Source organism: Callithrix jacchus, chromosome 1 (assembly GCF_049354715.1).
Source record: "Callithrix jacchus isolate 240 chromosome 1, calJac240_pri, whole genome shotgun sequence".
NCBI lineage: Eukaryota > Metazoa > Chordata > Mammalia > Primates > Cebidae > Callithrix > Callithrix jacchus.
The window spans coordinates 3,135,605-3,151,412 of record NC_133502.1 but is presented as its reverse complement, the minus strand read 5'-3'; the positions used below and the strand labels follow the sequence as shown (position 1 = coordinate 3,151,412).

The 15,808-nt window shown below is 32.5% G+C and overlaps 1 long non-coding RNA gene across 1 annotated transcript in view; it reads left to right on the top strand.

Moving 5' to 3' along the window:
* The first annotated feature begins 4,931 nt into the window (after positions 1–4,931).
* Positions 4,932–15,808, top strand: part of LOC144578919 (uncharacterized) — a 286,071-nt gene continuing 275,194 nt past the window's right edge. Inside the window, exon 1 of the long non-coding RNA XR_013525467.1 lies at positions 4,932–5,155. This is a non-coding gene — a long non-coding RNA (uncharacterized LOC144578919). The remainder of the gene's footprint in view (positions 5,156–15,808) is intronic.

Genomic DNA, 15,808 nt, shown 5'->3' with positions numbered 1-15,808 from the left:
AATTAAATATAATATGTAATTAGTACATGTCTTATTTACTCATTCTTTATGTTTCTATTAAATCCCTCTATGTATAGAGCCATGTGATGAATGCAAGTGAATAAAACATTCTTCCCATTCTTAAGTATTTTATAGTCCAGCCTGGAATACACAAATGGAATCCAACAGATAATATCATAGACACACCATGCAGATAGTAAAAGTACAGATATTTTTTTAAAATTCTAAGAGTCAAGTACTACTTGGGAATTAGAAATGGCATATGAGAGATAATTTGAACTACAATTTGAAAATTGGTGAAGTTAATACAAGTCCTTTAGGCAGGAAATGTAGTTAAGTCGTTCTGACCTATATTTACTCACATGGATTCAATCACTAAATAATCATTTATTTTACTAAATTATTCATATGGGAGACAAATTATTCTCTGGTAACCTCTTGAACCACAGACACACCCTTACATAAGCATATAATATAAAAAGAAACATTAATCTTTATAGCATTTATAATCTCTAATTCTCTAAACTTACTTTAAAAACCAATATTGAATATTTATTAGCTAATGTTAACTTTGTAAGACCCTTGAGGTAGGCAAGGCAATTTTAGATAACGCTGTGGAACAGGCGTGGCAAATTTTAAAGACGTGAAAACTGATGTCATCAGAGGTTTAAATACAAATAACTCTTAAGCACAGGCTTGGGAATTCAATCCAGGTATTTTGACCCCAGTTTAATTTCTTCTTTTACCCTACTACACTATCTCTTTCAAATAAATAGCTTTAGCATTTGGATACTATGTTCTGTTATTAAAGCAGCTTACCACCCATCTTTTATATGGGGTAGAAAATAGGTTTAATCCTCTCCAGGGGAGCTCTTAACCTGCAAAGGAAGGAAATGCATCACAGGTGAAAGACAGCGGAACAATGTGACCTGCTGCTAATTTGCAGTGGTATTCATTTGGGTGGGATTTGACATTTCTGGGTAGATGTATATTTGTGATTGATATTTCATTCTTTAAAGCAGAGCCTTTAAAACAGCTGTGAAATGCCAAGTTATTAATTTACACATTGCAAAATGTAGTGTTAGGAAACCGATTTACATCTTTCCAAATTCAACCCCAGGGATACTAGGCTTTTGAGATCAGCACATCATGGAGAAGATTATCCCAATCAGCATAACTCTAAAAACTGCTGCCCAACATTCAGCTCTGCACATAGCCAAAGGGATGCAAAAGGTGATCCGGTGTAGTCACAGCAGATACAGCCAAAAGGGAAAGACATATACTTTGCAAGGTGGGGCAGGGAACATTTTTTTCTTTCATGTATATGTTTTTTGTTTTAGAAAGTTTATTTGGGGGGTGTATAGGACTGACAATTTAATTTATTCTTACTTGAAATAGTGGAACGATCTCTTGAGAAGAGGGTTTGATTTTAAATAACATGTAAAGCCTATTTTACAGATCTTCTTTCTGAAATGTACTCATTATTATTTGTTTTGTTTTTCACAGAGTAGATGCGAATGAATATACAACCATGAAAATAAGTAGTACTAGCAAATCATGCCCTAGGCATTCTTAAAATGAAACACTACAGGAAACACTTCCATAACGAAGCTTTTGAAAGCCAATCCATGAATTAATGTCTAAATTGTATTGGAAGCAATACATACTTGGAAATTGCCCTAGAGTTTAAACAATTTTAAACTACTACCCAACATTTTTCCCCATTTTTAGAGGTTTATATGCACTGGGACATTGATTTCATGGTAAACAAAATATTTACATAGACTTCTTTGTTCATTTGTCAGTACAGAAAAAGAATGAAAATACGAAGCAAAATAAAGGTGTATCTCTTTACCATAATGATACCACTTACTATGTCCCTGACTTGCTGACATTTTAAAGGGTAAAGAAGCAAAATATTTGTTTGGAAATGTGTTACAAAATTCAAATATACTAGTTGCTTACTGGGCAATTTGAATCTTCATAACAAACAAAATGTTTTAGCAGGGCTAAAATATATACAAAATTAAAATTTTAATTTGTGTTATTTGAAAATCTTAAATATCATAAAAACATATATATTGAAAATGATGACATGATATTAGTTAGAGTAAATTAATGTTAATGATTAGCAAGTATATCATAAGGAAATTTTTTTTTTTTTTTTTTTTTTTTGAGACGGAATTTTGTTCTTGTTACCCAGGCTGGAGTGCAATGGCGCGATCTCGGCTCACGGCAACCTCCGTATACCTTAGCAACTCAGATTTTCTCCCACATTTGCTTTGAAAATACATTGTGTTTTTACATTTTGTTAAAATGAACACTGACATATTTATAATACAATTCTGGTTAAGCATATGACCACTGTCTGAAAATGATTAAGTAGAAAATTTAAATTGTCATGTGAAAATTCTCTTCAAAATTAAAACTTGACATTTTCTTACCACCCCTGGATGTGTCCCCACTATTAAATCCAAGAAGAAGAAAATCAAATGTATTCCTTGTCATGACTTTGTTTTTGGTGTTCTAAAGACAATATAGAAAATCAATACCTGATATTTAAAGGTTATTAAAGTATCTGACCAAAAATAGTAAAAAAATTGTCAAGTAGCTAATTGATATGTGTTTATGTTTTAGGATACTTATCCATTGGTGAAGCCCTATAAACAACAAGTAAAACCTTAATCCAATGATACATTTAAAAATAAAAGAAAACCATTTCTCTTTCTACTTGAACCACAGTAATATTGGTTAAAGGTACATATACTGAATATTTACCAAGTAGCACTCTCAAGCACCACATTATTTGCTTGTCTGCAAACTTTTGAATCATTCTATGTGTTAATTGCTATTTTATTTATGCAGGCATAGTAACTATGTTTCCATTGCAGAGATGGGAAGTGTACGGCCAGCATGGAATCCTATCTGATTATACCTGAAAGGGGACTCTCAGGAACACAATGCTCCATCTTCTTCATCTTTATAAGAGTATTTGTTTCATCATTGAGGGGTAGAATGTTCATGTTTGTATCACTTACAGATACTAGTGTTTGTTTAGATGTATTAATTTCCCTCACTTTTATGTTAAAAAAAGAAGCAGAAAAATAATGCAATTTCGTTTGCTGTCGTGTTTTACTTATCTATCCAGGTTGAATCCAATAAATCACCAATTACAAAACACTGAAGTTGGCTGGCATTAAGTAGCTTATGGAACAACAGAGCTAACAGGCAGATTCATCACACACTTCACATGTTTTTGCCATAGGGATTTATAGACAAGATAAAAATATGTCAAAAGAGACTAGAAAATTGCCAGCTCCCAAGTGGGTGGTTCTAACTCACATCAACTAAAAAAATGCCGTTATTCTAATATTTCTCATTTTATCATATAGTTTTTCTACAAATTATTTTTATCAGAAATTATGTGATACAGAAGTTTCTAGAAAAAAGAAACTGATAGAAAAAAGTAATATGGAGACAAGTATAGAAACAATATAAAACAGCCATATTCTCAGTGATGACCATTTAATACATATTTTGTTTCCTCTAATATTATTTTCCCATAAATATAACTTGCTTCATAATCTTGCATACATAAGCAAATATGACATACAATACATTAACATAAAATTACCATTTTTGGAATGTTCTAAGATCTTTATATATCCTAAAAAATTTAATACTCAAAACAATCTAATTGGTTACATATAATTAATTTCCTTAGTTTGTCAACACAGGAAAAAAAGATCACACATTCTTTTCCACACAAATTTTATTATTTTTTGACTCTTTTTAAAAAACAAATTTAATTTTAGCATTAACCTCTGGCCAAGTAAGGTAACTTGATAACAAGTATTTGATTTCACCTCCAATCTCTCAAAAATCAACACAAAAGATATATGATATACACCAAGAAACTTCTGACAATTTATAAGGTACACATTCAACTAATACGAGTTTAAATTGAATTGTTAAGTGAATTTATCAAGCCTGCAGGGTTCAAGATCAATACAGCACTAACAAAGGACTATTTTTCTATGTGCAACCAAAAATACCCCAAAATAAAATAAACACAAGAGATAAAACACAAATAATTGAATTGTCAAATCAAATTCACAGAAATCTAAGATCTTAACAACAACAACAAAGAAACTAGCCATCACTAGAATTGACAAAGATACAATTTTTTTCAGAAAAAGCCTCTATCAGTCTAACATACAGTGGGCTCCCTGGGTTCTTCCACAGCAAACCTATATTATCCAGTTTCCTGTAATAGCTAAATCTCTAGGTTTTGTGATTTTTTTTACATTCACAACAGAAGAACATTTAGTCTGAGAGACCTCCATTGCCCATTGTAACTTTCTGTGAAGTTTTCTTTAGCTCATCAATTCTGTACTTACTATCTATAAGCAATGCTTAGTTAGGGTCCTCCTTTCTCAGGCATTCCATAGGTAAGTTTGATTTTCCTGGGAAATAGTGTTAGCTTATTTTACCATAAGTTTAGTTATGTAAAATAAAGGATTTTATGTCAAATTGATTCCCGTCTTTTATTCCTGTTAGCATTTGCTTATGATAATCGGGAGGTAAATGAACTGCAGGCCAGTAGTTCTAACTTCTCCCTTTCTAGTTGTGCCAGTTGAAAGAATATCAGTGAACGTTTCAGGGGTGAGGGTGCCGGCAGAGTTTCAAGGAAATAACATTTAAGCTTTTAAGATTATGACGATGTACACACACATGCATGTTTGTGTATATGTGTGTCTCATTCATTCGTTATTTAGTTAATTAATCCATTCATTGGAGACAGAGTGTCGCTCTATTCCCCAGGCTGGAGGCGGGAGTGCAGTGGCGTGATCGGGATCTTGCCTCACTGCGGCCTCTGCCTTTTGCGCTCAAGTGATTTATTTCCCTGTTTCGGTCTCCTAAATAGGTGGGACGAAGGGCTGGTATCACAGGCACGAGCCACTGAGCCCCGACGATATTCCTGATCTGAGTGAAGCTCCCACCGGTGTGCTCACCAAGTGAAGGTTCAAGGCTGTGTGGGAGATGTGTGCACTTTTCACTCTGTGCGTTCTCCTGTAATGCAAGTGTTTCCTTCAAAAGGACTAGACGGTTACTTAAAAATCCCTGAGAAAACGAGACAGCCGACTGAGCACTGGTAAGTGTAGCACTACATTGCACGCGTGTAATAAATATTTGCCAAACGTGAACTGGAAAAATGTTATGGAACAGTTCTCAAAAGAAAAGGGTTATATTTTCATTTGTGATTTCATTTTTCTCTGTGATTCCCTATGATTTTCATTGCAACGTTAACTTAATATTCTGTTTTTCTCAGGAATTAATCTGGTCGAATAATTGTATTATGTCTGTTTCTTGTAAGTCTTAGAAAAGAGTAGATTTGATTACTTTTCATGTTATTTGGGAAGGAAGTAAAAGTGGATGTAATTTTGAAGTTTAAATTGATACCTAGGAAAGAGGATTGACCTGACTTGTGCTGCAATTATAATTCCACTGATTTCGTAACTGTAAAGATAAACCATTTATATTTTCAAAGTTATTTTTAAGATAGGAATTACTACGAGGCCATCGTTGTTTTGTTGTTCTTTTCTTTTTGTCAAGTAGCACATAAATTGATGTAGGTTAACACACAGAAGTCGGCTAGGCGCAGTAGCTCACGCGGGAGGCCGAGGCAGGCAGAGGCTGAGGCGGGCAGATTATTCAATGGCAGCAGTTTGAGACCAGCTTGGCTAAAATGGTGAAACCCTCATCTCTACAAAATACTAAAGGTTAGCTGGGAGTGGTGGCAGGCACCTGTAATCCCAGCTATCACTCAGGAGGCTGAGGCAGGAGAATCTCTTGAACCCGGAAGGCAGAGGTTACAGTGAGCTAAAATCACCCACTGCACGCCAACCTGGGTGACCGAGTGAGACTCCATCTCATTAAAATAAATGAATATGTAAGTTAATAAATAAAAATGTATAAATAAAATTGAGTAATTGAAATTATAGGATGATAGATAATAATTTTTTGAATTTTTAAAAGATCCTGAGGGAGACTATGGACTGGAATATAGCAAGCATCTGTTATCTGAAAAAAAAATAATAATAGGGCCCTAGAGAATTGTAATAGCATAACAGATATTTTTGGTTTGTGAAACAAAATATGAGATAAAATATTCTACAGACAATTTGAAAGATAATTAGTTACAATTAAGCAAATAATAACTTATGCATTCAGTGGCCCTTTAATTGAATAGATACATCTTAATAGTATGTTAGTGATATAGTGAATACATATATATATATATAGTATATTAACATAGAGTGTCTTTTTCATATAATCTTCCATACAATTGAAATTATTATTAAAACATGTAGTTTAAAATCCAATATTAAATAAAAATTTAATTATTGGATGGATAGAAGCTAACATAATTTAGATTATTTTACACAATATTTACTGTTAAAGTCATATTTTAAGTTAGATCTAACAACAGCTAGACATTAATAAACCAATTTCCAGATAAAAAAATTCTCAAAAAATCAAACATCATCTAGTTAACCCAAAATCTGAAATGAGTTCTTACTGCATTAGGAAAAATTAAAAATAGGCCTGGCAGGGTAGCTCATTCCTATAATTCCAGCACTTTGAGAGTGTGAGGAGGGCGTATCATGAGGTCAGAAGATCAAGCCCATCCTGGCCAACATGCTGAAACCCTGTCTTTACTAAAACTACAAAAATTAGCTGGGTGTGGTGGCAGGCACCTGTGGTCCCAGCCACTTGGGAGGCTGAGGCAGGAGAATCATTTTAACCTGGGAGGTGGAGGTTGCAATTCTGCACTCTAGCCTGGCTACAGAGCTTGACTTTGGCTAAGAAAAAAAAAATTAAAATAATTTAAGAAAAGTATGCTGCTTGCATAGCTTACATGACACATCTTGGTAACCTAATTAAAATTATTTATATTAATAACTGCTTCAATATTATGAATTTATATATATGCACGTGTGTGTGTGTGTGTGTGTGTGTGTGTGTGTGTGTAGGTATATACTGTAGCATTTAATTGGAAAATTCCATCATTTCAGTGTTCAATATTTTAAGGTTTGTGGAATTAATTTTGATATGTACAAAGAAAACACAAATTTGAGGCTTTTAAAATGATTTCATTTATTTGAATAAATTATTATGCTTTATACATTATGTTTCTACCTATACAGTTATTTAATGTAGTACTAATATAATTCCTAGAGAGCCAAATAAACCCCCCACCCACACCTGGAAAGAATGACAGCTTGGGAAGAGCAAAATTACCTGCAGCCTGTCCCAAACTCTACTTAAAATAAAAAATTAAGCCAAAATAAGCATATAGTAAAAGGAATCATACATATAAGACCATATATACTAAAAAGGAGTCATGAGTAGTAGGGGCTGTTTCATTTTTGGTTAAACCTTTACAGATGTACTTATTATACAAGAGGAACAAAAGAAACGTTGAAATTTATTATTCCATGTATGAATATATATAACAATATCCATATATTAATTTACATACTTAATAGACCTGGTTTCATAAATATTTTTAAATTTTTATGTTTCCTGGCATACACTGCTCCCTTGAACTATTTTTCTCTCTTGTCTCCTTGTTTTTTCACATTATTATATTAGCTTTTAAAGCTGCAATTATTCTACAGATGTCTTTGTTTTCTCAACTCTTTATTATGCATGCATAATGAACCATTTGTTGAATTTTGAACAAGGGATTTAATATATCTAAATATTACATAGTGTAATCTCCTTAAAAAATAATTGCCATGATAAAAATAGTGCCAAACATTTGAAAGAAAATAAAAAAGGCAGTTACTTGACCCTATAAATATATTTATTGTAAACCAAGCACACAGATAAAAGTTAACTTGTGTAATAAAATTTATGCACTCAAATCTTTATCTAATTTTTTTTGGCAAATACGTTAGAGCAAATAGACTTAGTAGTGCTAAAGATGCTTAACTTCTCAAAAGAAAGTGAAACTATAATTTTTAGTGTATTTCAAATTGTGTATGGTGTCATTTGGTTAATAAAGAAATATATAACAACTTATATTACATATTATATGCACATTTAGGAGTATGTGATTACGTAATTTTTTATTATTGAGAAAGTAAGAGCATTAATATATATTAAGATAAATGGAAATGGAATTATTAAAGTGTACTTATTATTATATTAGGTTAATGCAAACAATGGTTCAGTAAATATATTTTAATTTTCTATCTACCAAACATGTAATTTATTATAAATCCTACAAATTAAATGAGAATAATGATTAATTTACATATTTTTTCTCTTGATATATGGAGTATAAAATAAATAATACAGATACTTAAGATTAAAACCATCTTCTTTTATTAATTAATATTTTCTAAGTGGCTACAAGAATCTAGTTTCTTAGAAATGTATGGTTAGCTTGTTTTAAACAGCAATGAAACATATTTATATTAACAAATAGAAAAAGAAGGCCCAGAATGTGGAATACACTTTTTTCATGAATTCATATGAAGATGTGGTATAGAAGTAAAATATTTAGGTGAATATATGTTTACCTATGAATTATACCATATTAATTATTTTTAAATTATTTATATGTTATAATTTTTCATAGTCTTGCCACATATTTACACATCCAACACAAAGTAAAAGAAGTGACACAAATATAGAGAGGTGTCTAATCTTTGTTCTTTAATTTATGTTAAAATAAAAGTGGCCTTCCTACTGTTACTGAAATGTGTTAGGTAAAATACTTAACCTATTACTGAAATACGTTAGGTAAAATACATACGATGAACATCTGAGAAGTATTTCTAAATCCAAATTGAAGAAGACATAATGGATAGTATACTTTAAATAGGCATAACTGAGATTTTGAAACTACTTTTAAGAACCTGATTTTAGCATACACTTAAATTTAATAAAATTTATTTTATCGTTGCCTTAAGTATGTGAATAACGTTTGGTGACATGTAAATTGTGACCATTAATGATAAAATGGGCAAAGTAAATGTCACAAAAGGCTATCGTCATCTTGTGTGCTTTTTCTTTTATAATAATAGGAACTTTGTTAATACTGCCCAAACTTCACAGGTTAAATTTTTATGTAAAATTAATATTCAATAAAATAGGTTTCTGATGACATCGTTCTTGATCTAGAATTATATTTTGTAGCTAGTGATTAAAATGGCACACACAAAAATAACATTTTAAAGAGAATTTTGTGGATCATTAAAGAAACATTGTGTACCCAATATCTTGACATATACTGTATTAATGTATTCAAAGGTCCGTTTCTGGGCAAATGCATTAGAGGTCTTTGTATTAACAAAGGTAAGTGTATTAACATTGTAGATCATCTGTCACATTTTTGGGTCTCTTTGCATTTCTGCCTGCAAATTTGTTATGTATTGCAATAGCAGAGAAAGAAAGCTGTGAGGTACAAGACTAAATTTATGTCACTCTCACGTTTTTAAAACATGCCTAAGAATTTTTGGTGTACATTGCTTAGGTAGGAAAACACATCCCTCTTCCTTTTTTCTACCAACTTCTCTGCCACAATAGTGTATTTTGTACTTTAAGACATTTGCTTTAGTATTCATCAAACAATAATGGTAAGTATTTGGTAAGATGTTAGGGAGTGGAATATATAGATGGTAAAGATTTCCTCGTATAAAAATCTTGCCAAAGTAATATTAATATAATGTTTTATGGTTATTCATCTTTGCATTACTGAAAATCCCCAATTAATCATGCTTTTTTAATTTTATTGTCCCGCAGTATTTGTTTTGCTAAATTTTCCTTAATGTTTTTGCATGTACATATGTATTTAAAATTTGGATGTGAACATTGTACTACTTTTTTTCCATTTGTTTTGAGATTACTTATAAACTAAGTTTATATGCTTTTCAGTTATATGGTGAATATATGAAAGAAGATTTTTCAATATTAGCAGTATAAAAGTCATTCAATATAACTTATGATTGACATCTTTTTAAAGACATATCTAGCTATTTTTTGTATTCAAAGGTTATATTAATTTTGACTTTAAATTTCAATCAGCTTGTGACTGTGTATTTTTCTACCATACTACCAGCCTATTATTTAGGTCCAAATGTTTTAGTTAAATATAACTGAGAATGGATTTAGACATTTGTCATGTATGTTATGGGAATTTCTGATGTAGCAGATAGAAAGAAAGGAGGAGAAACAAAAATCCTTATTCATTGCTAGTTGGAATTCTTAATAGTACCTGACAAATACTACCTCAGCCAGGTGACCATGTTTAACATTAAGTCGTATCCGTTGTGTATACCCTTGGTAGGAAGTGATTAGAATGGCACTCTGCCTCTCTATCTTCTTCCCCAAAACCTACAACCCCAGCTTAATCAATGGAAAACATCAGACTAACTCAAGTGAAGAATGTTCTATGAAATACCTGACCAGCACTCCTCAAAATGCTCAAAATTGTGAACAACAAAGAAGCTGACATAGCTAAAAGAAGCCTAAGGGTGATGAGCAAATGAACCATGGCACTCTGGATGGAACAGTAAGAAAAAAAAGATATTATGTAAAAAATGAAAAATATCTGAAGTATAGACTTTCCTTACATATACACTTGTGATAAAAGCACTAGTGTCAGTCATATACAGTACTAATATAAGACATTTAGAATAATAAAAAATATGAGTGGTATATATGGGGGCTCTCTGTGCCATCATTTTATTTTCATTTTTCATAAATGTAGGACTATTATTCTAAGATTGAAATTTTATTTAAAACTAATACTGATGCTGATTCTGATATGAGCATTTATTAAAAAATTAGTTTAGTTTGATTCTAACAAATAGGTCTCTAAACTAATGATTCCAATTCAATATTACAAGTTTTTAAATGAATAATTGGCAATGAGAAAGACTGCCTTTGACAGTAGTATGCATTAGTTAATGCGGAATGGATGGTACTAGGTTTCAGTGAACTCAGGGACGGAAAGAACTGAAAGTTTAGTTGGTAATTTTACACCATGTGGAAAAGGTGTGGCCTTACATTGCTTCCTTACTGGGATGGTCTTTCCCAGTGGGGTAAAAATGTGCAGATATTCGGATTTGCCAGAGCACTGAGGGAACATTGATCGAATTCAGATCATACAAACTTAGAAACCAGGTAGGAGTCATGCTCACCAATTTGGTTGATTAATAATAAACCTGACAATATTATTTTTTATACATCTGTCACTCAATTGGGTGCAACTTGAAAGGGTAAAAATGAAAGACTGACTCTCCTAAAACTTTTTAATATTAATGATAATTCACTTACATAAAATCAGATGTTTTACAAATTCCAAAAAGAATTGTGTAAAGAGTTTTAGAGAGGTTCCCCTCCCCTTGTTTTTCATTAATTGCTCATATGGCTAGTCGATTATTTCCGGAGAGAACCTTGCTAGTAACAAAAAATAATTCATGTATTATTTTTTTCTAGGATAGTGATGGTGTTGAAAACTAGTTTCGTTTTTCCAAGCATTACTAACATATGCCTAATATAGGATTAGATTTCTTTAAGAAATAATTGCTAATGCAAGACTGAGCTAATTGTTAAAAAAATTCCCAAGGTAGCCACATGTCTTGCACAGAACAACTAAACATTTCGTAAGTATCAAGCTGTTCTTTCCCAAAGAAACATGAATCATAATATTGCTACTGAAAATGTTCATTAAACTAAATGAGAGTGCAATTGGCTTCCAAAAAATCTTAAGTATTCCAATTTGCTGTCAAGAGAAATTATACAACCAAAATGTGTTTATTAGCTCCAGTGCATTGAAGCTTCTGATTTCAGGAATACTTCAACCTACTTTTTAAGAACAATTTGTCTTAAAATAACTTCAAATGCAATTTCAAACATAATATCACATAGTATACGTGTATAAAGATACTCAGTTTCATTTTAACTTTTATTCTTTGTTGCATGCATGAAAGTAAAGATTTCATTTGTACTAGTGTAAAAAATTTTTCAACCCAGTAATTCAAATTTCTGTGACGATTATACTATATTCTGAAATGTATCTGAAACAATGCTAGAATTAGTATTTTCTACATTAATTTTATAACAAGTGATTTCCCAGGATAATTGATCTCTGTTTTCTCACCTTAGTCATAAAAACCTGTGTCTAAATTGATGATTTAATTTAAGAAAATACTTTACTGAATTTTATTTTAATTCATATTGTGAACTCCTCACCTCATAAAACACCTATATATAATATTTAATTTTAGAATATTTTTAAACAAGTAGGTAATCTGAAGATAATTCAGAGAAATGACATGAGGCTAAAAGCCAGCCTGGAACACAATGCTGTAGAGGTAAGAGAGTTTTCAACCTCCAAAATATAGCACAGGCATATCTATGAATCAAAGTAACTTAGAATATTAGTGCACAGAAAAATGATTAAGGCAAAGTTAGTTAAAGGCCACACCTCATAGACTATAACACAGACACAAAAGAGTTCACTTGGGAAAAATACATTTCACAAAACAACTATAAAATGTTTACATGCTTATCTCAGCTTTATGTTTCTATAAAGACAAAAATGAATAAATTCCCTGAAAAGATTTTCAGTTGATTGACCCTTAACATAGCCTGGGAGCTGCTTTTATACTTTTTCATGATCCAAAAGACACATACTCATATAAAAGCACACACATGCTTATAATAGAAATTTCAGGCATGCATAATTGCCACTGAGTTGCAACAAATGTAAGCTCTCAATAAGAAATATTTTTTTAAATGAATTACCATATACTAAAGGAAAGAAATCATGCTATGTTAGAGTCAGCAGTAACTACAATCAAAATGTGTATAAACACACAAAATCCAGGTATAAAAACTTTCAAGCCTGGTATATGAAATAAATATAATATATACATACATAATTTAATGCAAGATTAATAAAAGTTGAGTCAGAAGTAGGAGTCTATTACTTCTTCTATGGGTAGGAACATTGAAAGGTAATGTAATTTTTCTTAGTTTCTCTCAGGATATCTACTCATTAAAAAAATAAGAACAAATTCATTTGGGAGCATATTAATTGTAACTGTTTTTGCACTATTTATTGAATGAACAAATTGCTCTGTATTTGTCAGAAATCTGGTTGTTCAAATATGCTTGGTGTGTTTCAAGTTCTCAATTCTTTTGAATAGATCTTGTTTTCTATCCCTAGATAAAACCACAATGTCCTAGTAACTGCAGCATTATAATAGTGCTCAACGCCAGGTAATATTATTTCTTTAACTTAGTTCTTCTTCAAAGATGTTTTGACTATTCTGAGGCCTTTGAATATTCATGTAAATTGGAAATCACCTTGTTAATATCTACTAAAAAGTCTTTTGTGATTTCAACATCTATTTATGAAAACTATAAACAAACCTGAGGAGAATAGATACTTTCACTATATTGGATGCTCTGAATCATAAAGGGTTTATCTCTTGTTTTATTTATGGATTTTTATATTTCTGTCATTAGCTATTTTTTTTTTTTTTAGTTTTCAGCTTCAGGATATTTCAGGCCACTTTTGATCAGATTTCTTTCTAATTATTTTATATGCTATTGTAAGCAGCTTTTTTATTACATTTTAGGTTTTGGGGTACATGTGAAGAACATGAAAGATTGTTACATAGGTACACACATGGCAGTGTGATTTGCTGCCTTCCTCCCCATCACCTACCTGGCATTTCTCCCCATGCTATCTCTCCCCAACTCCCCACCCAGCACTGTCCCTCTCCTCCTAGGTTCCCACCAACAGACCCCAGTGTGTGATGCTCCCCTCCCTGTGTCCATGTGTTCTTATTGTTCAACACCCACCTATGATTGAAAACATGCCATGTTTGGTTTTCTGTTCTTGTGTCAGTTTGCTGAGAATGATGGTTTCCAGGTTCATCCATGTCCCTACAAAGGACACAAACTCATCGTTTTCTGTGGCTGGATAGTATTTAATGGTGTATATTTACCACATTTTCCCTATCTAGTCTATCATCAATGGGCATTTGGCTTGGTTCCAGGTCTTTGCTATAAACAGTGCTGCAGGGAACATTCGTATGCATGTGTCCTTATAATAGAACGATTTATAATCCTTTGGGTATATACCCAGTAATTGGAATGCTAGGTCAAATGGAATTTCTATTTCTAGGTCCTTGAGGAATCGCCACACTGTCTTCCACAATGGTTGAACTAATTTACGCTCCCACCAACAGTGTGAAAGTGTTCCTATTTTTCCAAATCCTCTCCAGCATCTGTTTTCTCCAGATTTTTTAATGATCACCATTCTAACTGGTGTGAAATGGTATCTCAATGTCGTTTTGATTTGCATTTCTCTGATAACCAGTGATGATGAGCATTTTTTCATATGTTTGTTGGCTTCATCGATGTCTTTTTTTGGACAGTATCCTTCACCCACTTTTGAATGGGCTTATTTGTTTTTTTCTTGTAAATTTGTTTTAGTTCTTTGTAGATTCTGGATATCAGCCCTTTGTCAGATGGGTAGATTACAAAAATGTTTTCCCATTTTGTTGGTTGCCAATTCACTCTAATGATTGTTTCTTTTGCTGTGCAGAAGCTGTGGAGTTTGATTAGGTCCCATTTGTCTATTTTGGTTTTTGTTGCCAATGCTTTTGGTGGTTTGGTCATGAAGTCCCTGCCTATGCCTAAGTTCTGAATAGTTTTGTCTAGATTTTCTTCTAGTGTTTTTATGGTGTTAGGTCTTTTGTTTACGTCTTTAATCCGTCTGGAGTTAATTTTAGTGTAAGGTGTCAGGAAGGGGTCCAGTCTCTGCTTTTTGCACATGGCTAGCCAGTTTTCCCAACACCATTTATTAAACAGGGAATCCTTTTCCCATTCCTTGTTTTTGTCATGTTTGCCAAATATCAGATGGTTGTAGATGTGTGGTGTTGCCTCCAAGGCCTCTGTTCTGTTCCATTAGTCTATATCTTTGTTTTGGTACCAGTACCATGCTGTTCTGATCACTGTAGGCTTGTAGTATAGTTTGAAGTCTGGTAGTGTGATACCTCCAGCTTTGTTCTTTTTGCTTAGAATTGACTTGGCTGTGTGGGCTCTTTTTTGGTTCCATATGAAGTTTGAGGTGGTTTTTTCCAGTCCTGTGAAGAACGTCATTGGTAGCTTGATGGGGATTGCGTTGAGTCTGTAAATTACTTTGGGTGGTATGGCCATTTTCACAGTATTGATTCTTCCGAAACCATGAGCATGGAATGTTTCTCCATCTGTTTATGTTCTCTCTTATTTCGTTGAGCAGTGGTTTGTATTTCTCCTTGAAGAAGTCCTTTATGTTCTTTGTTAGTTTCATTCCTAGGTATTTTATTCTCTTTGTAGCAATTGTGAATGGCAGTTCATTCTTGATTTGGTTCTCTTTCAGTCTGTTATTGATGTATAGGAATGCTTGTGATTTTTGCACATTGATTTTGTATCCTGAGGCTGCTGAAGTTGCTTATCAGTTTCAGGAGATTTTGGGCTGAATCGATGGGGTCCTCTAGATATACAATCATGTCATCTGTAAATAGAGACAATTTGACTTCCTCCTTTTCTATTTGAAGACCCTTTATTTCTTTTTCTTGCCTGATTGCTCTGGCTAGAACTTCCAGTACTATATTGAATAGGAGTGGTGAAAGAAGGCATCCTTTTCTAGTGCCAGATTTCAAAGGGAATGCTTCCAGTTTTTGCCCATTCAGTATGATATTGGCTGTTGGTTTGTCATAAATAGTTTTTA